Raw genomic sequence first — 26,042 nt, 5'->3', positions numbered from 1 at the left:
ATAATAGCCTCTTGAGCATCCCCAATTTTAAAACCTGAACCATTGTTGGCCATACCTTCAGGTACCAAGGCCATAAGCTCTGGAATTCCCTCCCTAAACCTCGCTTGCTCTCTGAACCTCCTTTAAGATGCTCCTTAAACCTTATCTATTTGACTTAGCTTTTGCCCATTTGGCCTAATATCTTACCTAGTTTGTTGCCAGATTCTAATGAAATTGGGATGTACTATGTTAAAAGTGCTATTTAAATACAAGTTGTTGTTTCATTTTTGTAAGTTTTGCAAGCTAGCATAAAAGAATGTGGACTTAAATCTGCACTTGAAATTCCTTGATCGTCTGAGTTGGTTTGGCTGATTTCAAGTGAATTGTAGTGAAATAAAGCAGAGTAACCCAGTGAAAAGCCAGACCAATCATAAAGTCCAGCAGCAAGATCCACCAGATGGTGCTCATGTCAGCATGAACAAGGCGATCTAGACTTTGTAAAAACTCTCGCTTCAGAGAATGCCCTCTCACAAGACAACCAGCTTCGATTCGGATACAGATAAAACCTGTCTGCAAGGCGTGACTATGTATAACCAGTTGATCTTCTATAGTGTCGCTCAAGGAATGTAAGGAATCCTTCTTCACCATTCTTTACTGCTCTTTTTTCCTGAGGCATGCATGCTGTAATTATTCACATTCCAATCATTGGCTGTGAAATTTAGCTTCGTAGTACTCACATTTCAGCACCATGACTGGCATTTTGACCCCCAAATGGTGGCTGCGGTGCACAGGTGTAGTTCTGACGTTGGCCATGCTAGATGCCATTTGGAAGGGACGTTACCAGAAGCACTCAAAGTGGACTGATAGTGACGCCAATCAGCATGTAACACTGATTTAACACCAGTGCATTCCAGGTAATGTCATCTCCTAAGAACGCACAGCTGAAAATATACATTCAGCAGCAGGGAAGAGAGCCCCCCCCCCCCTCCCTCTGCCCCATGAACGCTACTTAAAGGGATCATCAATCACTTTTAGATGTTGTTGATTGATTTCTGTGGGCTCTGGCTGTGACCATTGACATACTGAGTGGTTTACAAAGTTGTTTAAAGTTGGCGGAAACCTGCAGAGAGTGGTGCAATACATGCTGTAGGATTGTAGTCTGACTTCAAGGGGTCTGAACAAACCACTTGCTCTATGCCAGGTGAATGAACAGGCGGTGTCAATGTCCAACAGTTTTCTACTTCACTGGTTAAGTCTTTTTTGTGACCTTTGTAGAATTGATAAATGAAAGCAAAAGAATATGCTTTCCAATTAGTTATTTTCTGTTCTGCACAAAAATTTAAAAAACACTGCTATTAATTTTTAAACCTAAACTTCTAAACTTCTATGTACCAAGAGCAGAATATACAAAAGTTTTGACAATTCAGAAAAAAATACAACTTGCCCATTGATTTATTTAACACACACTTAAATCACTCAATCCCTCCCCCACTTTCCAAGCAAGTGTGGATGTGTCACCAATGTGTCGGGAGGGTTTAAACTAATTTGGCAGGGGAATGGGAACCGGATTTGTAGTCCAGCAACTAAGGTAGCCGATATTCAGGACGCCAAAACGTGTAGTGAGGCAGTGGGGAAGGGAACACTGACAAAGGAGAGAACTTGCAGGCACGGAGATGGGTTGAAGTGTGTATACTTCAACACAAGAAGCATCAGGAATAAGGTGGGTGAACTTAAGGCATGGATCGGTACTTGGGACTACAATGTGGTGGCCGTCACGGAAACTTGGATAGAAGAGGGGCAGAAATGGTTGTTGGAGGTCCCTGGTTATAGATGTTTCAATAAGATTAGGGAGGGTGGTAAAAGAGGTGGGGGGGGGGGGGGGTGGCATTGTTAATTAGAGATAGTATAACAGCTGCAGAAAGGCAGTTCGAGGAGTATCTGCCTACTGAGGTAGTATGGGTTGAAGTCAGAAATAGGAAAGGAGCAGTCACCTTGTTATGAGTTTTCTATAGGCCCCCCAATAGTAGCAGAGATGTGGAGGAACAGATTGGGAAACAGATTTTGGAAAGGTGCAGAAGTCACAGGGTAGTAGTCGTGGGTGACTTCAACTTCCCAAACATTGAGTGGAAACTCTTTAGATCAAATAGTTTGGATGAACATAAGAACATAAGAACTAGGAGCAGGAGTAGGCCATCTGGCCCCTCGAGCCTGCTCCACCATTCAATGAGATCATGGCTGATCTTTTGTGGACTCAGCTCCACTTTCCGGCCCGAACACCATAACCCTTAATCCCTTTATTCTTCAAAAAACTATCTATCTGGGGTGGTGTTTGTGCAGTGTGTCCAGGAAGCTTTTCTAACACAGTAAGTAGATTGTCCGACCAGAGGGGAGGCCATATTGGATTTGGTACTTGGTAATGAACCAGGGCAAGTGATAGATTTGTTAGTGGGGGAGCATTTTGGAGATAGTGACCACAATTTTGTGACTTTCACTTTAGTAATGGAGGGGGAGAGATGCGTGCAAGAGGTCAAGGTTTACAATTGGGGGAAGGGTAAATACGATGTTGTCAGACAAGAATTGAAGTGCATAAGTTGGGAACATAGGCTGTCAGGGAAGGACGCAAGTGAAATGTGGAACTTGTTCAAGGAACAGGTACTACGTGTCCTTGATATGTATTTCCCTGTCAGGCAGGGAAGAGATGGTCGAGTGAGGGAACCATGGTTGACAAGAGCGGTTGAATGTCTTGTTAAGAGGAAGAAGGAGACTTATGAAAGGCTGAGGTTCAGACAGGGCGCTGGAGGGATACAAGATAGCCAGGAGGGAACTGAAGAAAGGGATTAGGCGAGCTAAGAGAGGGCATGAACAATCTTTGGCGGGTAGGATCAAGGAAAACCCCAAGGCCTTTTACACATATGTGAGAAATATGAGAATGACTAGAGCAAGGGTAGGTCCGATCAAGGACAGTAGTGGGAGATTGTGTATTGAGTCTGAAGAGATAGGAGAGGTCTTGAATGAGTACTTTTCTTCTGTATTTACAAATGAGAGGGGCCATATTGTTGGAGAGGACAGTGTGAAACAGACTGGTAAGCTCGAGGAAATACTTGTTAGGAAGGAAGATGTGTTGGGCATTTTGAAAAACTTGAGGATAGACAAGTCCCCCGGGCCTGACGGGATATATCCAAGGATTCTATGGGAAGCAAGAGATGAAATTGCAGAGCCGTTGGCAATGATCTTTTCGTCCTCACTGTCAACAGGGGTGGTACCAGGGGATTGGAGAGTGGCGAATGTCGTGCCCCTGTTCAAAAAAGGGACTAGGGATAACCCTGGGAATTACAGGCCAGTTAGTCTTACTTCGGTGGTAGGCAAAGTAATGGAAAGGGTACTGAAGGATAGGATTTCTGAGCATCTGGAAAGACACTGCTTGATTAGGGATAGTCAGCACGGATTTGTGAGGGGTAGGTCTTGCCTTACAAGTCTTATTGAATTCTTTGAGGAGGTGACCAAGCATGTGGCTGAAGGTAAAGCAGTGGATGTAGTGTACATGGATTTTAGTAAGGCATTTGATAAGGTTCCCCATGGTAGGCATATGCAGAAAGTAAGGAGGCATGGGATAGTGGGTAATTTGGCCAGTTTGATAACGAACTGGCTAACCCATCGAAGTCAGAGAGTGGTGGTGGATGGCAAATATTGAGCCTGGAGCCCAGTTACCAGTGGCGTACCGCAGGGATCAATTCTGGGTCCTCTGCTGTTTGTGATTTTCATTAATGACTTGAATGAGGGAGTTGAAGGGTGGGTCAGTAAATTTGCAGACGATACGAAGATTGGTGGAGTTGTGGATAGTGAGGAGGGCTGTTGTCGGCTGCAAAGAGACTTAGATAGGGTGCAGAGCTGGGCTGAGAAGTGGCAGATGGAGTTTAACCCTGAAAAGTGTGAGGTTGTCCATTTTGGAAGGACAAAAATGAATGCGGAATACAGGGTTAACGGTAGAGTTCTTGGCAATGTGGAGGAGCAGAGAAATCTTGGGGGTCTATGTTCATAGATCTTTGAAAGTTGCCACTCAAGTGGATAGAGCTGTGAAGAAGGCCTATGGTGTGCTAGTGTTCATGAACAGAGGGATTGAATTTAAGAGCTGTGAGGTGATGATGCAGCTGTACAAAACTTTGGTAAGGCCACATTTGGAGTATGTACAGTTCTGGTCTCCTCATATTAGGCAGGATGTGGAAGCTTTGGAAAAGGTGCAAAGGAGATTTACCTCGCTGTTGCCTGGAATGGAGAGTAGGTCTTACGAGGAAAGGTTGAGGGTGCTAGGCCTTTTCTCATTAGAACGGAGAAGGATGAGGGGCGACTTGATAGAGGTTTATAAGATGATCAGGGGAATAGATAGAGTAGACAGTCAGAGACTTTTTCCCCGGGTGGATCAAACCATTACAAGGGGACATAAATTTAAGGTGAATGGTGGAAGATGTAGGGGGGATGTCAGAGATAGGTTTTTTACCCAGAGAGTAGTGGGGGCATGGAATGCACTGCCTGTGGAAGTAGTTGAGTCAGAAACATTAGGGACCACCAAGCAGCTATTGGATAGTTACATGGATTACGGTAGAATGATATAGTGTAGATTAAGTTGTTCTTAAGGGCAGCACGGTAGCAGTGTGGCTAGCACAATTGCTTCACAGCTCCAGGGTCCCAGGTTCGATTCCGGCTTGGGTCACTGTCTGTGCAGAGTCTGCACGTCCTCCCCGTGTGTGCGTGGGTTTCCTCTGGGTGCTCCGGTTTCCTCCCACAGTCCAAAGATGTGCAGGTTAGGTGGATTGGCTGTGATAAATTGCCCTTAGTGTCCAAAATTGCCCTTAGTGTTGTGTGGGGTTGCTGCGTTGTGGGGATAGGGTGGAGGTGTTGACCTTGGGTAGGGTGCTCTTTCCAGGAGCAGGTGCAGACTCGATGGGCCGGGTGGCCTCCTTCTGCACTGTAAATTCTATGATCATAGATCATAGATCATAGAATTTACAGTGCAGAAACCGGAGCACCCGGAGGAAACCCACGCACACACGGGGAGGATGTGCAGACTCTGCACAGACAGTGACCCAAGCCGGAATCGAACCTGGGACCCTGGAGCTGGAAGCAATTGTGCTATCCACAATGCTACCGTGCTGCCCACTGTTATCATAGATGATAATTTATGATTAATTTAGGACAAAGGTTCGGCACAACATCGTGGGCCGAAGGGCCTGTTCTGTGCTGTATTTTTCTATGTTCTATGTTCTAATACCAGGGGTATTGACCTCGGGTGCGTGACTTCCCTGATGACCACACAGTATCCGGACCCTGTATTTCACAGCCTAACCCAGCAGAACACCAAGAGGAGCATTGAGCTGGATTCTCTGCTCCCGACACCGATATCGCGTTCAGGCAGAAGGACCAGACCCGCTGTTACTGCCAACCCAGGGCCCGCACACACTCTGTAGTGTGGCAGGTGCATATCATGGGGGGGGGGGGGGGGGGGGGTGTTACAGGCGAGGGCGTGGCTGGGGAGGGTGGGGGTTGTGGTGGTGGGTTGCAGTGCCCGTGCCCCTGGCACACATCGTGCGGCCTTCCGTGCCTGCCTCGGCCCTACCCAACTTCGCCCTCCCCCCAAAGCCTCCTCGTCGGGCAAGGACTGGTGTTCATCCTCCTCCTCCAGCACATTGCCCTCTGCTGCGCAATGTTGTGGAGGACGCAGCAGGCCGCCACGATGGGGGCGACCCTCTCAACATCATACTGGAGAGCCCCTCCAGAGCAGCCCAGGTACCTGAACCACTTCTTCAGGAGGCCGAAGCACCACTCAATTATGCTCCTGGTCGCGGCATGGGTGTCATTGTAGTGGGTCTCCCCATCTGTCTGTGGCCTCAGGTTAGGCGCCATCAGCCACAATTGCAGCCGATAACCCGGTCACCCAGGAGCCAACCTCCCAGATTTTTGGGAGGTGGGGGCATTTCAAACATGTCAGGAATGGTCAGTGTTCCAGGATGAAGGCGTTGTGAACACTGCCCGGGTGTTGGGCACAGACGTGCATGATGTGCAACTCATGGTCACGCACCAGCTGCACCTTCATCGAGTTGTAGCCATTTGGGATGGCCACTTCCCGATTACAAAATGGACACTTTGCAAAGATTGCAGGGAAAATGGACAATACTGAGAAAACAAGCAGGTTCAGGGTTTGTCTGCATATTGGAGCCGCACTCCCAGACAAGACCAAAACTGCAAACCCAGTAGCATACTAATGGCCCATCTCTGGGAACAAAAGAGTAACATTTGAGTAACCGATACTAAGGCAGACACCCCGGCGCCAGAGGAGACCAGAACAAAGCAGGCCAACGGCCACGTAGGACACGCCCAGCCATCAGGGCACCCACCCCTTTATTGGAGGAAATCGATAGGAACGATTGAGAAACGGACCAATTAATTGGGGCCAAGTTCAAGGCCCGCCCAAAAGAGTGCCTTAAACCCTTTTGGGTTTAAGAAGGATCCCCGAAGAGAGAATCTTTCTCTTGGCTTCGGCTCTCACCGAGGAGAGACCTGCCCAACAGCTGCACCAGAACAAGTAAGTCCAAGGTCAACGCACGCTACCAGACAGACAACCTCAGCTGTTCCCCTTTACCACTTCGGCCCCAGCAGCCTCAGAACCGAACAATGGTCATTGTTCCTCTGACTGAGTGGGCGCCCGAAGCTAAGTATAGGCTTTAGCAGTGGTGATAGTTTAGTCTGTAGTATTTGTGCATGAGTATATTTAATTGTGTGTGTAAATAAATGAGCATTTGACTTTGAACTAACTAACTGGTGTATCGAGTCTTTGATCAGTATTCGGTTTGAACCTTGTGGCGGTATCGAAAGATACCTGGCGACTCTTGAGCAAACGTAATTAGAATTAAGGAAGGCAACCATATTGACCGCCATATTCAGAGCCAAATAAAGAGAGAAACAAAAATAGCAACATTTACTGGCGACCTCTGACGGGACCCGACTTAGAAGTGGCCTCGTCACTCCAAGAGGACCCAAATTTGAATCCAATTGGAAACAGAAAAACCACAGGTGTGAGAATGATACTGATCAAACCTCCGAGATTCGGAAATGTGTTAATGCATGCGTACTAACAGGGATATAAGGTAAACCTATAAGGTAAACCTGAGAGATTTTGTTGCGTAAAACTCTCGGGAGTTTTGTAGGCCGGAAAATAGCGGAAGCCGTACCCGTGTTTACATCACCACTTTATCACCCCCTGTACCAAATTCAGTAGAGAACCCAGAGAGAGAAAATGGCAATGAAGGCAATGGAACGCCTTATGAACCCCCAGGAATTTGAGGTCGCAGCGACCAGTAGAGTAGGACAGTGTCCCGTATGGGAAGTGTCCCGTATGGGAAGAGGAAATCAGAAAGTACCTCAAAGGGAAAGGATGGCCTTTTTGGAGCGAATTCTGCGCGAATGACAAAACAGGTCCCAGGTGTATAGGACATACTTGGTGGGAGAACATGTCAGAGATCCACAAAAAGAGCTCAGGGAAGCTTGCAAGCCAATGGCAATCGTGTCCTGCTTGGCACAATTGCGAGGCACAGAGGAGGTCGTTAGGATGCTCCATAGAGAGATTGAGGAGAGAGACAGAACTAGTGAGGGAGATGTGAGCGAGTTTGAGAAGGAGAATAAGGATTTAAGAGAACAGTTAGCAGCCAGGGACAGAATGGTGGATGATGCCAAGAGGGCACACCGGTCTTCTCTCGCCCATTTGAGTAGTTTTCAGACCCAGTGTGATAAGGCCTACCAGGATATGCAACGTGCGGTCTTGGTAACACAAGAAACCGAGCAACAGGTAGAGCAATTGCAGAAACAGTGCAATGATTTAAAAGCAGCCCTACGAGCGCTCCACACTTCCACAACGGAACAAAGGCAGAGCTCCGTAGATCACGCAAAGTGCCGGAAGAAAATTGCAGAATTACAATCTCTGCTTTCTGTCCAGAATGGGTTTCAAAGTATGTTTGGACCCAGTTAGACCAGGTAAACGGCCCCGATTGGCAGGAGTTAAATGAAACTGCCCACAGATACGTACATGGGACATGCATGCACGGAAACCCCCAGAAAAGAAAAGCACCCCAACCCCCGACTAAACAGGCAGAACACCCCCCCCATGAACCCTGTAACCACACACTGCAGGGCTGCAGCAGAAGGAAACGCAGATTTCCTATATACAACCCCGTTAACCGTGACCCAATTACGGGACGCGTGTGGAAAAATGACACCGTTCCTTCCCCATCTGACCCCCCCACCAGTTTTTCCCTAGAGTTAAACAGCAGGCTACCATGTACGGCCTGGACGGAAAGGAACAAGTGGATCTCACAGTTTTAAGCCTCGACCCCCTCAGCCGTGGCAGCCCTTCCCGACCCACAGAATGTAGGAGGAGGCACACTCCAAGAGATGCACACAGCGATCCTAGATGCGATCGGCTATAACAGAGGAGACCCCGTAGAAGGCCTAAACAAGTGTAGGCAAAAGAAAACACAGCACCCCACAGCATTTGCTGGACACTTGTGGATACATTTCACAGCAGTTTTCGGGGAATTAGCCCGCGCTCATTTGTCCGTGGATAATATGGCCAAATGGACTTGAATCCTAGTCTCTCATGTGACTGAGGCAGGACAGAGAGCTTGCGCAAATTACGACCCCTCGGACGAGGCCCACAACGAGAAATGGGTTTTGAAAAGATTGTCCCACTCTTGGGAACAATCCGTCCAAAGCAAAACCGCATTTGCGAAACCCGAGGAGGAGCAGGCAGACATGAATCCAGTTAAAGCGCACCAGAACCCCACATGGGTAAATGAGGGCAGGAACAGTCCACCACAGCCAAAATCCCAGGAATGTTACAACTGTGGACAATTAGGACACTTTGCGTGAGAGTGCAACGCACCCCAAAAGCAGCAGAGAAACCAACAGACAGGCACACTAAATAAGAATAGGGCAAAGCCAATCTATAGTGTTAGCGCCCGTTCAGAGAACATAGGCATGAACGGCACCGACTGACAGTGTTCGGGCCCCCCAACTTGGGTCTGCGACACCCTTTGGGACAAGTCCGGTAGACCGGTCGTAGCAAGCAAAGTCCGGGGACACCCCGTAGAATTTCTTTGGACAACAGGAGGGTCCCGCACCACGCTCAATTCCTCCACGATGTTTCAACGAGACACGTGGCCCACAACAGACACCATCACACTCAGTGGTTTTACAGGTAATTTACAACAAGGACCCATCACAGCCCCTATAGCGATACAAATAGGGAACTTTACGACTAAACACCCTGTAGTTTTGGTCGATCTACCCCAGACAGCTGAACACATCCTAGGTATCAATTTTATGAGCTCCCACAACCTCTCTTTTGATCCGGTTAATAAATGTGTATGGAGAATGGCAAATGGAGCACAAGCCCCCGCCACGCTCACAGTTGGAGATTATGAAAACAGAATTTGCTCAGTAGGAGACTTCTGGTTCGACCCTCGAGCCATTAGTCAGGACAAACAGGTTAGGGAAGTCCTGCAGCAACACAAAGCAGTATTTGCACAGCACAAGCACGACTGTGGTAAAATAGCTGGCCTGGTAAATATTACAGGTCCCGACCCCAGACCTCAAAAGCAGTATGGTTTTCCCCAAGAGGCAGAGGGAGAAATCTCCAAAGTAATAGAGAGTCTGCTTGATCAAGGCGTACTCAGATCAGTAGCCTCCACAAACAACGCACCAATTTGGCCCGTCAGGAAACAAGATGGGTCATGGCAACTGACCATTGATTACCAGGAACTGAACAAAGTAACCCCATAGCCACGAGTCCCGTGACCATGCTCAAACAGGGTCTCCAGTCAAAAAGAAATTCCGTTTTGGACATTGGCAATGGCTTTTGGTCCATTCCATTGGATAAAGCGTGCCAGTACAAATTCGCCTTTACATTCCAGGGACAACAATATACGTGAACGTGCCTTCCACAACTCCCCCTCCATTTTCCACCGACAGCTGGCAAATGGACTAGCAAAATTTTCCCAACCCGATTGTCTGGTCCAGTATGTAGATGAGTTGCTACTACAGACAGACACAAAGGGAGAGCACATTTCGCTTCTTGCCGAACTCCTAGGACTCCTAAAAGAAATTGGATGTAAAGTCAACCCCAAGAAGGCCCAGATTTTGCAGGAAAAAGTGATTTACGTAATCACTCATGGTAAACGCGAGATCGAGCAAAAGAGAATTGACTCGATCATCAAATTGCCCCTTCCCTATAATGTCTCAGCCCTCCGGTCATTTCTAGGACTGGTTGGCTGCTGCCGAAACCATATTGACGGTTTCGCCATAAAAGCAGTGCCCCTATCCGACCTTCTCAGGAAACAGGCACCTTGGGAATGGCTTCCACAGCACACGGATGCCGTGGATGCTTTAAAGAGAGCCTTCAGCACAGCCCCTGAATTACAGGTCCCAGATCCACTTTCCCCGTACGCAATCAAAGTAGCAAATACCGACCGACCTCTTTCGGCCGTACTCCTCCAGGAACACCATGACCAATTACGCCCCGTGGCATATACCTCACGCGTGTTAGATCCTGTCGAGCAAGGATTTTCTGCCTGTGAAAGGCATCTGATCACAGTTTTTTGGGCAGTGCAGTACTTCGCCTACATTACAGGACTCAACCCCATCACCATTCTCACTGAACACACCCCAACACAGCTATTATTAGACGGTCGACTTAAGGATGGCACAGACAGCCAAATCCGCGCAGCCCGTTGGACCCTTCTTTTACAGGGAAGGGACATTACAGTTAAGAGAACCAAGACCCACACTTCCTGAGCCGATAATTTGCAATATGCAGGTACCCCACATGAGTGCGAGATCATCACCACAAAACACAACACAGGCCCATTTATACCTAAGTCAGCTCCCAGGAAAGCAGGAAATACACCCCAGAGACCCCAGCCCACAGAAACGTGCGCACCCCAGAAAATTTATGTGGATGGCTCCTCCACAGTTTTGAATGAAAGAGAATCACCGGTTGTGGCATTTATGTAGAGGACGCACAGGGACGCGCCCTAGATGAGATTTCACTAAAGTTGCCAGGACATCTCGGCTCGCAGGCAGCAGAACTGGCAGCCATAGCTTACATTGTAGACCACCCCGACTCGTTTCCAACCCCAGCAGACATATATTCGGTCAGTTTATATGTCTGTAATAGTTTAACGGAATTCCTACCCCGGTGGGAAACAAGAGGATTTGTTTCCGCAGACGGAAAGCCCCTACCCTCAGCCCCATTACTCCGACATATCCTAGAGACAACTAAAAATAGGAAATATGGTATAATTAAGGTTTGCAGTCATCACCGTTCTTCCCCCCCCCCCCCCATGTAACGTTAAAGCAGACGCCCTAGCGAAGGCAGGTTCCAGACATGGTTACTTTTGGAACCCCCCCTCTCCCTCCGAGAGCACCCCAGTACATGAGGTTCAGGTCTCACAGACCAACATTCAATATCTAGCGAAAGCCCAGAAGGAAGATGAAAAACTCAGGGAAGTTTTAAAAGGAACCTTCCCAGCCCTGTACGATAAGTTTAAGAACACAGTCACCACACATGATGGTGTGATTTTGAAAGAAGGCATTTATGTAGTTCCCAGCCAGGACAGGAACCAGATTATTTGTCAGTTCCATGACAATCATGGACACCAAGGCATTGAAGCCACCCTAACACACCCCAGACCGCTCTGCTGGTGGCCTGATTTAAAAGCTGATGTTATTCACTACATTGAAAATTGCTTTATCTGTGCCCAGAACAACCCGGACAGATATGCAAGAAAGGCTCAGCTTAGTCACACACGCCCCATTAATGGCCCCTGGACAAATTTGCAGATAGATTACATAGGACTCCTACCCCCCTGCAGAAATTGTTTTAAGTATGTGTTGGTGGTCATCGACACCTTCACAAAATGGGTGGAAGCTTTTCCATCGAGAACAAATACGGCCAAAACGACAGCTAAAATCCGAACACAGCACATCTTTACAAGATGGGGCTTCCCACTCAGCATAGAGTCCGATCAAGGCTTCCATTTTACAGGACGAGTAATGAAGAACGTCCTCACAATTTTCGGAATTAGGCAGAAGTTTCACATAGCCTACCACCCCCAGTCAAGCGGCATTGTAGAGAGGATGAACAGAACTCTAAAAGCCACTAACAGGAAAATGGTGCAACAGAACAACAGCACCTGGGATTCAGTTCTCCCATTTGCTTTAATGTTCATAAAAAACATGGTATCCACGTCCACAGGATACACCCCCCACACCCTCATGACCGGACGCCCCATGAAAGGGACAGAGTATTTATTCGGACTGGATTTGGCCAGCCCCGCAGTCACCGCCCTCACGCATGAAAATGCTGTACAGCAGCTTATTGAGAATATAAAGGCAGCCCAGCTCGCAGCAGCTGTGAGACTTGGGACCAGGAGGAAACAAAGCAAAGCTTGTTTTGATAAAACTGTACACGCCACCGAGTTTGTAGTAGGGCAGCAAGTGATGCTTTCCCTAAACAACCCCAGTTCAATCCTCTCCCCGAAATTTTCCGGACCAGACTCCATTTCGGATAAAGTAAGCCCCTCGGTATACAAGATCACATATCCCAATGGCAAGTCTGCGTGGTTCCACATAAACCAGCTTATGGCTCGCAGAACAACCACTCACACCACATCTCGCTTGCAGCAGCAGCAGACGAGCACGCCCCGTCCACAGATGACGTATTCCTTCCCTCCCCCAGCCAGTCCAGCCCGTCCTCACACACATCTTCAACTCCACCCCCAGAGCCTCGACTCCACCTCTCCCTTCCTTCAACCAGCAGCGACAGCGACAGTGATAGCGATAGCAATGATGACAGCCACAGCAGACCATGTTATGATTATACCCCTGCACCAGGCCCCACTCCCAGCGACTCCGAGCATGATTCCAGTGACACCTTCAAGATCACGTACATCAAAGCCCCTGACCCAGACCCATCGCCCGACGATTACGGATTACAACCTAGTAGCTCCAACCTCGATACACGATTCTGGCACCGTGACAATTTGTTCAGGCTCATCCAGAATGATGAGATGGACCCCAATTCGCCCCAAGCAGCTTTAGCCAAACTACTCCAGTCAAGAGTATGGCAGCCAGGAGAAGATAATGACATAGAGTCTGACTCCCACCAAACGACTCCCTTTGCGACCCTGTTTGCTACCGAGCAATGAGGTATCCACATGATGGTAAAAAGGAACCGGTGGAGAGATATGGTGTCCTTTCTGATGGAACCTGCAACATGTTTGCTGTATGTTCATTCGTTTAATGTACATGTTAAATGTTGTTTGTGAATTTGAAAGTTTTTCATGGCCCCACGCCACCACCCTTTTGACGCCCAATGGCTGTTAATGGAACAAGTTTGTCAACAGACAACCGTTCAGAGGAACTAGTTTTTCGGCAGACACCACTCATAGCTACTCTTCTGATTCGGTCATGAGAGGCAGCCCCCCACGACTACCACATTCTTACCCGTTCTTGCCGATCGCTCAGGCAGTGGAGAAACGGCACTGGTCCTCGCCCTGCCTGAGGACCCCCCTCTGGTCAGCTATGCAAAGGTAGAGCACAAACGGCACTGATCACCATCCTACCCGGGGATTCCACCCATTTCTTACCCGCTGTGGCCCATACGCACCACATTTTGGCTCGTTAAGTTCGAAATTCTTTTGTTTGTTTCTGGCAACCCTTAGGTTGCTTCTGTATGCTATTTACATCCTCAAACACTAGGATGGTAGATCGCACAGGCTGCGAAATGGCTCGCACTGTGTCAGTATTTTTCTCGGATGTCTTGTCCCAAATATTTGGTTTAAAAAAAAAATGAGGGAGTCACGGATGGTGACCAATTATAATGGGTAATTGGCAACAAAGGACAGACAGACATACGAGATCTTAAGCAAGATACTAACAGATATTATGCTTGTGTCCATGGAACTCCGGAACCTCAGGAACCCCAGAGGAAGAAAAGAAGAAGACCGACAAAAGGAAAGATGAAGACAACCTTCATCTTCTACACCTGGATCTTAGCGGGATGAAATGAAATGAAATGAAAATCACTTATTGTCACGAGTAGGCTTCAATGAAGTTACTGTGAAAAGCCCCTAGTCGCCACATTCCGGCGCCTGTTCGGGGAGGCTGTTACGGGAATCGAACCGTGCTGCTGGCCTGCCTTGGTCTGCTTTCAAAGCCAGCGATTTAGCCCTGTGCTAAACTGCCCTTTCAGTTCCCTTCAGTTGCGCGCGGACACTACCCGCCTGATCCCTACCACACAGGCCGTGAATGATTCCCGCCCCGACATACAAGGAGAATCTCCCGCTCTCGCACCCCGGTATACACGTTTAGGTCCCCTATTTTCAGACTTCACCAAACCCCCCAACCCCTTGAGTGAATTAAAGTGCATCCGTTTTTTTCTTTGTGTGTGTTTTGTTCAATAAAGAAATATAAACCTCTGTGCTTGACTGCCAAGCCAGATAAACTTCTGTTGCTGCTATTTGTACAGTTTAAAGTGTTGTAGGTTATTTTTCATTGTTTGAGTGAGGATAGTTTATTGAGGATAGTTAGAGGTTCCAGTTTTCTTATTTTGTAATGCATGCCTGAATGTCATAGCGCCCCGTAGAGTTTTATAATGATGTATGTATGTGAAATGATTTTAGGTAAAATTGTGTTTCATAGGATAGGGCAGTGTAGAGCCTGTGAAGTGCTTATGGGTGCCCCGCTTGGTCAAAGAACGAAGACGACGCGGTAATGTGAACCTTCACGCTTCGCATTGAGGATCACAAGGAGGGAGTGTAGCCATCTGGGATGGCCACTTCCCGATTATAAAATGGATACTTTGCAAAGATGGGAGGGAAAATGGACAATACTGAGAAAACAAGCAGGTTCAGGGTTTGTCTGCATATTGGAGCCGCAGCTCCCAGACAAGACCAAAACTGCAAACTCATTAGCATACTAATGGCCCATCTCCGGGGAACAAAAGAGTAACATTTGAGTAACCGATACTAAGGCAGACACCCCGGCGCCAGAGGAGACCAGAACAAAGCAGGCCAACGGCCACCTAGGACACGCCCAGCCATCAGGGCACCCACCCCTTTATTGGAGGAAATCGATAGGAACGATCGAGAAACAGCCCAATTAATTGGGGCCAAGTTCAAGGCCCGCCCAAAAGCGCGCAAAGCCCCTTTTGGGTATAAGAAGGATCCCCCAAGAGAGAATCGTTCTCTTGGCTCCGGCTCTCACCGAGGAGAGACCTGCCCAACAGCTGCACCAGAACAAGTAAGTCCAAGGTCAACGCACGCTACCAGACAGACGACCTTAGCTGTTCCCCTTCACCACTTCGACCCCAGCAGCCTCAGAACCGAACAACGGCCATTGTTCCTCTGACTGAGTGGGCGCCCGAAGCTAAGTATAGGCTTTGGCAGTAGTGATAGTTTAGTCTGTAGTATTTGTGCATGAGTATATTTAACTGTGTGTGTAAATAAACAAGCATTTGACTTTGAACTAACTAACTGGTGTATCGAGTCTTTGATCAGTATTCGGTTTGAACCTTGTGGCGGTATCGAAAGATACCTGGCGACTCTAGAGCGATACATAATTAGAATTAAGAAGGCGACCATCCTGACCGCCATCTTCAGAGCCAAATAAAGAGAGAAACAAAAATAGCAACAGAGTGGAACCCCTTTGGTTTGTGTAGAGCATCCTGTCATGTGCAAAAGCTCGTAGGGGGACATGCACCCCGTCGATCACCCCCTGGAACCGGGCATGTCGGCGATGGCGGCGAACCCACTGCCCAGGCATCCTGGTGGGCTTGGTCCACATTGAAATGGATGTATTGTGCCAACAGGGCATACAGGGCCTCTGTGATGGCACGGATACACCTGTGCACTGATGTCTGTGAGATCCCGGACAGGGCCCCACTCAGCGCCTAGAAGGACCCTGTGACGTAAAGGTTTAGGGCAACTGTTACTTGACGGCCATCGGGGGCGGGTGTCCTCCCCCATTCCCCTGTGATGCCATGCGTGCCATGATCTGGCAGATATGTTGCACTGTCTTCTTGCTCAGCCGGAGTCTTCGACGGCATGCGCTGTCCAACAAGTCCTCAAATGACAGGCGTTGCTGGTACACACGAGGCCTCATGCGGCGCCTCCTTTGCAGCTCCTCTTCCTCGGTCTGTTGGACAGCCGGAATCTCCATCCTGGGTCGCTTCCTCCTGCCCCTCAGCGGCACGCCCCACTGCTGCAGCTTCCTCCTCCTCGAGCAGTCCTACAGCCGCTGGGCATCCCCCAGGCCTACGGCGACTAGCAGGAAGGCCACCATTGCTGGTTGGTTTCCAATATCCATTGTCTGCAGGGGGTGAAAGTCCGACATGTTAGCATGGTTCGTACCCCTGTGCCCAATCAGGTCCACTGGGTTACATGGTGGCCCAAGTTGGCACTGCGGGCTCTGCTTCTGCATGCCCCCCCCCCCTGCACCCTGGTCCTGTCCGTGTCCGGCACCATGGGGGCCTCTGGCCTTGGTGTCCATCTCTGATGCCAGGGGTACCGTTGGCTGTCGCTGCCCTTGCCAGCGGTACGCTCCGCAGCCCCTGTCTGGTGCCCCATAGGGGCTACAGTGGGTGTTGCACTTGAGTGGGCCGCCTGATGTCCCACCAGCGGGTAGTGGCCGGTTGGGTGGTCGGGGGTATGGTGGAGGGAGGAGTGCAGAGGTGGGAGCTCTGGTGTGAGAGTGTGGGAGTGGGCGGTTTGGGAGCACCCATAGGGCTGGTGTCACCCAGCAGAGCCAGGGGCCAAGGTGGGTGGTCAGTGGGGTGCGCAGCAAGATGGTTGCCTTGCAGGTCGCAGCAATGGCGGTCCATGCCTGGACACTCCGGTCCCATGGAGGGGATCACCTCGGCCGCTTGGCCCTGTTCCCCGTCAAACCCCCACCCCCCATCCCCCCACCCCCCCCCACCTCCCCACCCTAGCCAGCCCGGCCAGTGTCCGGCCCGGCAGCCCACAGTCGTGCCTCTCCGTGTCCTACCTCCTCTCTCTCCCTCATCAGCCACGACACCGGCTTCATGATTTTTAAAAGCACAAGTGAACCACGCCATCGGCAACTCGGCCCATTGGAGGCGGAGAATGGCGGAGGCCCCGGAGAATACTGGGTCAGGCCTGCTAATGATATGCAAGTGGTGTTCACTGTATGTGCGTTCCGGAATGCATTGGCACCGCTGTCGAGGTGATGGAGAAAACCGGGGTAATTTTCCACACTGCCAGGTAGAGACCTGTGTTGTAGCTGCACTGGAACAGCTTGACTGGAGGCATAGCAATTCTGGAGCACAAGTCTTCAGTACGATTGCTGGAATTGTCAGGGCCCATAGCTGTTGCAGTATCCAGTGCCTTCAGCCGTTTCTTGATATCACATGGGGTGAATCGAATTGGCTGAAGACTGGCATCTGTGATGTTGCAGACTTCTGGGTATGGGCATGGAGAGAGGATTGGCTGACTGGCAGAAGGCAGAGAGTGGAGATAAAGGGGTCTTCTTCAGGATGGCAGCTGGTGACTAGTGCCTCAGGAGTCAGTGTTGGGACCACAAATTTTCACAATTTACATTAATGATCTGGAAGAAGGAACTGAGGGCACTGTTCTAAGTTTGCAGATGATACAAAGATCTGCAGAGGGACAAATAGGACTGAGGAAGCGGGGATCTGCAGTAGGACTTGGACAGGCTAGGAGAATGGGCAATGAAGTGGCAGATGGAATGTCATTTGGAAAAGTGTGAGGTTGTGTACTTTGGTCGGAAGAATAAAGGCATAGACTATTTTCTAAATGGGAAAAGGCTGAGGAAATCAGAGGTCCAAAGGAACTTAGGAGTTTAGATCAAGATTCTCTTGAGGTTAACGTGCAGGTTCAGTTGGCAGTTAGGAAGGCAAATGCAATGTTAGCATTCATGTCGAGAGGGTTAGAATACAAGCCCAGGGATGTACTTCTGGGGTTGTATGAGGCTCTGGTCAGACCCCATTTGGAGTATTGTGAGCAGTTCTGGGCCCAGTATCTAAGGAAGGATGTGCTGGCCTTGGAAAGGGTGCAGAGGAGGTTCACAAGAATGATCGCTGTAATGAAGAGCTTGCCATATGAGGAGCGGGTGAGGACTCTGGGTCTGTACTCATTGGAGTTTAGAAGGATGAGGAGGGATCTTACTGAAACTTGCAGGACACTGCGAGGCCTGGATAGAGTGGATGTGGAGAGGATGTTTCCACTTGTATGAAAAACTAGAGCCCGAGGGCCCAACCTCAGACTTAAGGGACGATCCTTTAAAACTGAGATGAGGAGGGATTTCTTCAGCCAGAGGGTGGTGGATCTGTGAAACGTTTTGCTGCAGAATGCTGTGGAGGCCAAAACACTGAGTGTCTTTGATACAGAGATAGATAGGTTCTTGATTAATAAGGGGATCAGGGGTTATGGGGAGAAGGCAGGAGAATGGGGATGAGAAAATAACGTGCACGATTCTCCGCTCCCCCGACTAAGTGCCCACGCCGTCGTGAACGGCGTCGAGTTTCACGACGGCGTGAAACGGCCCCGATCGCGATCGATTCAGGGCCCGAAAATGGGCTAGGAGTGGGGCCGCGAGGAACTCGGGTGGGGCGTGGCGTGAAAGCAGCGTCGTAAGCACGAGACGCCCGAATGACGCGGCGCTGCGCCATAAATGGCACGATCCGTGCATGGAAGGACCCAGGAGGAGGAGAAGGAGAAGAGATGGCTGAGCCCTGACAAGCCGCACCGAGGGTCCGGGACACGGACCTGGACACCTTCCTCGATGAAGTTGAAAACCGAAGGGCCACCCTTTGCCCATGGCGTGGGCATCGCCAGCCGTCCAGCACGGTGAGGCGCGGTTGACGTGAAGTTGGCACCGCTGTGAGTGCTGTGGGGCGCACCCCCCGGTCCGGGGAGCAGTGTCGGAAGAAGCTGCACGACCTCACTCGGGCTGCCAGGGTAAGTGCCATGGGGGTGCCCCCGGGTCACAACCAACCGCCCCCCCCGCCCTCCCCCGGGCACGAGGGGGGGAAGTGGGGTGGGGGGGGGGGTTCAGGGTGCACAACGTTGTACTCGACCCACCTGAGCACCGGGACCCCCCCTGGATAGATGCTCCAACTGTCTCCCACCCAGCATTAATATAGCCTATATCTGCACGCCCTGATGATACCCGCCTAATCGTGATGCTTTATCCAACCCCCCCCCCCCCCCCCCCCCCACCCCCCTTCAGGACAAGACAGCTCACAAGCAACGTGAGTGTATGAGAACCGGAGGGGGTTCTCCTGTGCTGGACCCCCTAAACGTTCACGAGCAGAGGGCCCTGGACCTCGCTGGGGGATCCGCCACCTGGGAGGTCGCGACATGCCAGGTCGGAGGTGCAGAAGCAAGTGAGACAACCCTGCATGTCCTCACCCCCCCCCCCCCCCCCCCAAACCCGTCATCGCCCCCCTCACACACTGGCCACTGCACCCTCGATCCCCTCCCCCCTCACACTGGCCACTGCACCCTCGATCCCCTCCCCCCTCACACTCTGGCCACTGCACCCTCGATCCCCTCCCCCCCTCACACACTGCCCCCACCACCACCATACACCCGGCCCAGCGTGTCTAATGAACCCCGTATCGTTGTGTTCCCCAGGGCCAGCCGCCAAACGTCCAGGGTCGTCTCGGCCAAGACACAGCCGACCATCTCCAACCTCAAGCGCACCCAGTGACGCACGCCAGAGGGTGGCAGTCGGTCGGACAGGAGGGCCATCCTCTCAGTATGGGACGCTGGAAGGGGACGCACATACGACAGACAGAGACAATACTGAGGGGCACAGGATGGACAGTGACGATGACGCACAGAGAACGGCCACACAGACCACGGATTCACCTGGAGGGCAACATGACATGGGCCGCATGCACCTTGCGCCAGGCCATGAGGGGGACCAGTACACACCAGGCTTCTTAACGGACGATGACCTCGAGCTAGCGGCACTGCTGTCTCCCACACCATCCACCATCGCAGAGACACTCACCTCGGTTGGGCAGATAAGTGATGAGGCTCCCGGGTCACGGTCTGGTGCGCACCACACAGCCGAGCAGGTACAGCAGGTGGAGTTTGGAGCAGCCGAGGGGCTGGACGGTCGGAGGGCAGCCCAGGCCCAGCAAACAGCTGCCACCCAGACGGTTCCCGGGTTCCTGGATGTACTTGACCCACCCGGACAACCGATGCATGTGGACACCCAGGGACTGAATAATGGGATGAGGGCCATCTTCCAGGACCTGCACACGCAGCCACCCAGCCCGTCACCGCACGGGAGGCATCCGCGGTGGAGGCAATGGGTGAAACGGTTTTGGCCATTGGTCAGGTTCTGCAAGGCGTTGGGCTTCACGTGCACGCGTCATCCATGGCCCAGGAGAGGGCTGCCCTCTCACAGGCAGCCATGTGCCAGAGCCAACAGGATATTGCCGCCGCTCTCCGGGCCCTGGCCGAGTCTCACCATGCCATGGCTCGGTCCCAGCAGGCGATGGCACAGTCTCAGCAGTCAGTCGCGGAGAGCATAGACCGCCTGGCGCACGTGATGGATGGCGTAGCGCACTCACAGGTTGAGATAGCACAGTCCCTGGCAGGAATGTCGCACTCCCTGGGCTCTGTCTCTGCGAGCATTCGGACCGTGGTCGATACCGCTGCAGGCCTCCAGGACTGGCAGCGCCAGGTGTCGGTGGTGCGACGGGGCATATCTCCGATCACACCTCCGTCTCACAGTGAGGCCCGGGGGCCACCGGGCTCCCCGAGGGAGGAGGAGGTTCTGGGGACCGTCCTGGTACCTCCAGCAAGGGACGTCCCGGCACACTCGGCCTCCCCCCGTTCCGTCCCTGGTGCATCTTGTGGGCAGCGGGCAGGACAAGGTGGCACCACGCCATCCAGCAGGCCCGCCGAGCATCCTGGCCCATCGAAGCCGGGCCGCCACAGGAAACGCGTGCCGACGGGGAGCCATGTCGCAGGGCGTGATTCTCAGCAGTCCGCCTCCACTCCTGCTGTACCATCTGGGGAGACACCTAGACGTAGTGGTAGGGCCCGTAAGGCAAAGAAGTTAGGCACATAATAAGTTGGCATGGGTGCAGGGCACAGTTTAGTTGTTGTGGTAGGGCACCTGTATGTGAATGTCACAAATAAACTCACTGTTGCACTTAACTTGTAAGACTCTGTGCTATGTCCGGTGCCAGGGGGCTCGTGAGGGTGACCGAGTGGCGCTGGGGTTAATGAGCGGTTCAACGTCGGTGCCGGATGTGCTGTCCCTTTCCCCCCTGCCTCCCAAAATCGGACACCGTAGTCCTCGGCATGCAGATGCCAGCTACCCCAGATGGGCACGTGATGAAATGTCCGTTACGAAGGCTGTGACCACCGGAGTGTATGGTTCAGCTATAGCCATGAGTCAGACCTCGGCTGGCGAATTTGAGCACACAGCTCATCGCAGAGCGGGCTGTCGTCATTCAACATGGCACTGTTCACACCCGCTTACACAATCATCAATGTTGTGCAATCCCGTAGTGCCGCAGTGGTAAGGTGATGTGGAATTGGTGCCGTGAACGTGGTGCATGGTTGGGGTGGTGGGGTGGTGGGTGCAGTGTGGTGCCCGTGTGCAGGACTGGCGGTGCAAGTGGCAGTGTTCAGCGAATCCCTCCCCCATGGTGCGTGAACCGTGCAGCCACCAACGCGTCGCGTGCCCGCTGTCCGCGGCGGTGCCGTCATGCAGCCTCCTGGACGTAACCAGCACCCGGGCAGTGTCTGTGTCCTGCGACCCTCCCCCCACCCTGATGCGCCCCATCATCCTCCTCCTCCTCTTCCTCCTCCCCTTCGTTTGCGTTAGCTCCGGTGCCGTCGGGTCCTCCCTCCGACTCCTCCACCAGGGCATCTCCCCTCTGCATGGCAATGTTGTGCTGCGCACAGCAGACCACAACTATGCGACCGACCCTGTCGGGCCGGTACTGCAGGGCCCCTCCAGAGCGGTCCAGGCATCTGAATCGCATCTTCAGCAGCCCGAAGCACCGCTCCACCACACCCCTGGTTGCTGCATGGGCCTCGTTGTATAGGCTCTCCGCGTTAGTCTGAGGCCTCCGTATTGGCGTCATCAGCCATGACCTCAATGGATAGCCCCTGTCGCCCAGCAACCAGCCCCTCAGCCGGGGGGGGCATCCATCGAACATTGCGGGGATGAACGACTGTGCTAGAATGTAGGCGTCATGCACACTGCCGGGGTACTTTGCACACACGTGCATGATCTTCATGTGGGGGTCGGACACCACCTGAATGTTCATGGAGTATGCGCCCTTCCTGTTCATGAACGCTTCCCTGTTGTCTGCAGGTGGGCGCATGGGGATGTGCACACCATCGATGACACCCTGGACCATCGGTATCCCGGCCACCTTGGAGAATCCACGTGCCCGTGCTTCCTGCTGTGCTCGGTCCTCGGGGAATTTAATGTATCTGTCCGCGATGGCGTACAAGGTTTCGGTCATGGCCCTGATGCATCTGTGGACCGATGCCTGTGAGATCCTGGATAGGTCCCCGCTCGGCGCCTGGAAGGAACCGGTAGCGTAAATGTTTAGGGCCACCGTCACCTTGACGGAGACTGGTACAGCGTGTCCTCCACCCGTTCCAAGTGGTGCGAGGTGCGCCACGAGGTGGCATATATGTGCGACCGTCTCCCTGCTGAACTGTAGTCTCCTCCTGCATGTGATGCCCGGTAGGGCCTCGAACGACATTCTGTCACGGTACACCCTCGGCCTTGCTGGACGCCTGTGGCGCCCTGGCACCACCATCAGTGGCTCCTCCTCCTCCTCCTCCCCCCCCACAAGCACTTCGATATCAGTGCCCGCTTCCTGTGCATTCCTCGCCGTCGGGGGGTCAATGTTCCCCTCGGCATCCGGACATTCCTGGCCTGAGCGCCTGCGGCCTGCGCGGCGACGACGGGCCACTCCGCGGCCATCCCCTCTGCAGCAGCAGCAGCCGCTGCATCTGCAGCCACTGTGGGCCGTCTGCGTCTACGCTGCCGGATGGCCACCTGCAGAGCTGCGGCTCCAACCACGGCAGTGAACATCGCTGTCTGGTTGGCATACATGGTGACCTGCAGGAGGGTGGTGGGGGGCAGAGAAACGACATGTTACACGGAGGTACTTCCACACCTCGCCAGCCGGGTTGCATGGGATACCTGTGTGTCCCGGTGGCCTGGTCGCGCTGCAGACACGCAGCCAGCCTAACACCTGGTCACTGTCTGTGCCCAACGGTCAGTTCACACCGTACTGCTCACCAGTGTGCCAGTCGCCTGTGCCCATCAGCCACACGACAACCTGCGGCCGTGTCCTCGTCACCGTCCTGCCATATCAGGGCGGCTGTCATGTGGCATCCGCGGATGGGCGACACCCTCAACACTCTCCCTCAACACTCTCCCTCACCCCCTCCCACCTCCACTCCCTCCCTCACCCCCTCCCACCTCCAATCCCTCCCTCACCCCCTCCCACCTCCAATCCCTCCCTCACCCCCTCCCACCTCCACACTCTCCCTCCCCCTCCCACCTCCACACTCTCCCTCACCCCCCCTCCCACCTCCACTACCTCCCTCACCCCCCCTCCCACCTCCACTCCCTCCCTCATCCCCCCTCCCACCTCCACTCTCTCCCTCACCCCCCCCCCCCCCATTGGCTGCAGCGTTCTCGGGGAAGCCGACCCGGTCTGCAGGAGCTCCGGAACAGTCCGCTCATCTCCTCACTGCTCAGCGTCAGCCAGCACGACTGGCTGACGACTTGATTTACCAGGTGTGAACGGCGACGGCGTGAACTAGGGTCACGCCGTCGGGACTCCGGCCCATCCGGGCCGGAGAATAGTGGGGGTAGCGGAGAATCACCATTTTGGGTGTCTCGGGTGATTCTCCGGCCTGCGCCGCGCAGAACTCGACAGGGCCGACCTCGTCGCTTGGGTGAATTGCAGGAGGGCGTCGGACCGGCATCGCGGGGAAAAATGGCACGCCAGGCGATTCTCCCAACCGGCGCGGCATCGGAGAATCGCGCCCAAAAGCCATGATTGAATGGCGGAGCAGACTCAATGGGCCAAATGGCCTCATTCTGCTCCTATGTCTTACGGACTTAAACTGAGATGGATTATCCACTTGGCACATCTGGCTGAAGATTATTGTGAATGCTTCAGCCTTGTCTTTTGTACAGATGTGCTGGGCTTCTCCATCATTGACGATGGGGATATTTGTGGAGCCTCCTCATCCAGTGAGTTGCTCAATTCTCCACCACCATCCACGACTGGGTGTGGTCGGACTGCAGAACTTAGAACTGATCCATTGGTTGTGTGATTGCTTAGCTCTGTCTATCACTTGCTGCTTATGCTGTTTGGCATTCATGTAGTCTTGTGTTGTAGCTTCACCATGTTGACACCTAATTTTACGGCATGCCTTGTGTTGCTCCTGGCACGCACTCCTGCATTCTTCATTCAACCAAGGTTGTTCCCTTGGCTTGGTGGTATTGGTAGAGTGGAGGATATGTCGGGCCATGAGGTTGCAGATTGTGGTTGAATACAATTCTGCTGCTGCTGATGGCCCACAGCGCCTCATGGATGCCCAGTCTTGAGTTGCTAGATATGTTCTGAATCTATCCCATTTAGTACGATGGCAGTGCCACACAATAAGCTGGAGGGTATCTTCAATGTGAAGCTGGAACTTTGTCACCACAAGGATAGTGCAGTAGTCACTGCTACCGATACTGCCATGGACAAATGCATCTGCGGCAGGCAGGTTGGTGAGGATGAGGCCTAGTATGTTTTTCCCTTTTGTTGGTTCCCTCACCACCTGTCGCAGACCCAATCTAGCAGTTATGTGCTTTAGGACTCGACCAGCTCGGTCAGTAGTGGTGCGAAATAGCCACTCTTGGTGATGGATATTGATTTCCTTTACCGAGAATATATTCTGTGCTGTTGCCACCCTCATTGCTTCCTCCAAGCTGTGTTCAACATGGAGGACTGCTGATTCATCAGCTGGGGGTGGACGGTACGCGGTAATTAGCAAGAATCATGGTACCACATTAGCTGTCTTCCAATCCTCTGACAGCTCTCCTCTGGCCAGAGAGGATTTGAAAATTAGCATCAGAGTCCCTGCAATCCCCTCCCTTGCCACACACATCAGCCTAGGATACATCTCATCTGAGCCTGGGGATTCATTCACTTTTAAGCCCACTAAAACTGCTAACACCTCCTCCTTCTCAATGCTAATCTGTTCAATTATATCATAGTCTCCTCCCTGCTTTCTATACCTACATCGTCCTTCTCCACAGTGAACACAGATGCAAAACCCTCATTTAATACCTCACCTCCATCTTTTGGCTCCACACACATGTTGCCACTTTGGTCCCTAATGCTCCCTACTCTTTACCTCGTTACCTTCTTGCCCTTAATATACTTATAACACACTTTTATTTTTATTTTGCCTCCCAGTGCTTTTTCTCTCTTTTTAAATATTTTTATTGGCATTTTACAATTTTAACAGTTTGATAATTTGACATATATAGCACCTGGGCGGCACGGTAGCACAGTGGTTAGCACTGTTGCTTCACAGTGCCAGGGACCGGGGTTCAATTCCCGTCTTGGGTCACTGCCTGTGCAGAGTCTGCACGTTCTCCCTGTATTTCCGTGGGTTTCCTCCGGGTGCTCCGGTTTCCTCCCACGAGTCCCGAAAGACGTGCTTGTGAGGTGAATTGGACATTCTGAATTCTCCCTCTGTGTACCCAAACAGGTGCCGGAGTGTGGGAACTAGGAGCTTTTCACAGTAACTTCATTGCAGTGTTAATGTAAGCCTACTTGTGACACTGATAAATATTATATAATAAAGATTGTAACACAATATTTACAAAGCATGATGTTTCTTATATACAATTTTACATGCACCCCTTCTGTCGGCGCTACCCCCTCCATGCTCCCCCTCCAACCCCCCCCCCCC

General features: G+C 52.0%; 1 long non-coding RNA gene across 1 annotated transcript in view; it reads left to right on the top strand.

The window, feature by feature from the left end:
- The first annotated feature begins 485 nt into the window (after positions 1–485).
- Positions 486–26,042, top strand: part of LOC140428765 (uncharacterized) — a 36,952-nt gene continuing 11,395 nt past the window's right edge. The window contains exon 1 of the long non-coding RNA XR_011948867.1: positions 486–605. This is a non-coding gene — a long non-coding RNA (uncharacterized lncRNA). The remainder of the gene's footprint in view (positions 606–26,042) is intronic.

This window comes from Scyliorhinus torazame, chromosome 8 (assembly GCF_047496885.1).
Source record: "Scyliorhinus torazame isolate Kashiwa2021f chromosome 8, sScyTor2.1, whole genome shotgun sequence".
NCBI classification, from domain to species: Eukaryota; Metazoa; Chordata; class Chondrichthyes; order Carcharhiniformes; family Scyliorhinidae; genus Scyliorhinus; species Scyliorhinus torazame.
Note: the sequence above shows the minus strand (reverse complement) of the source record. Positions and strands in the feature narration are given on the sequence as shown.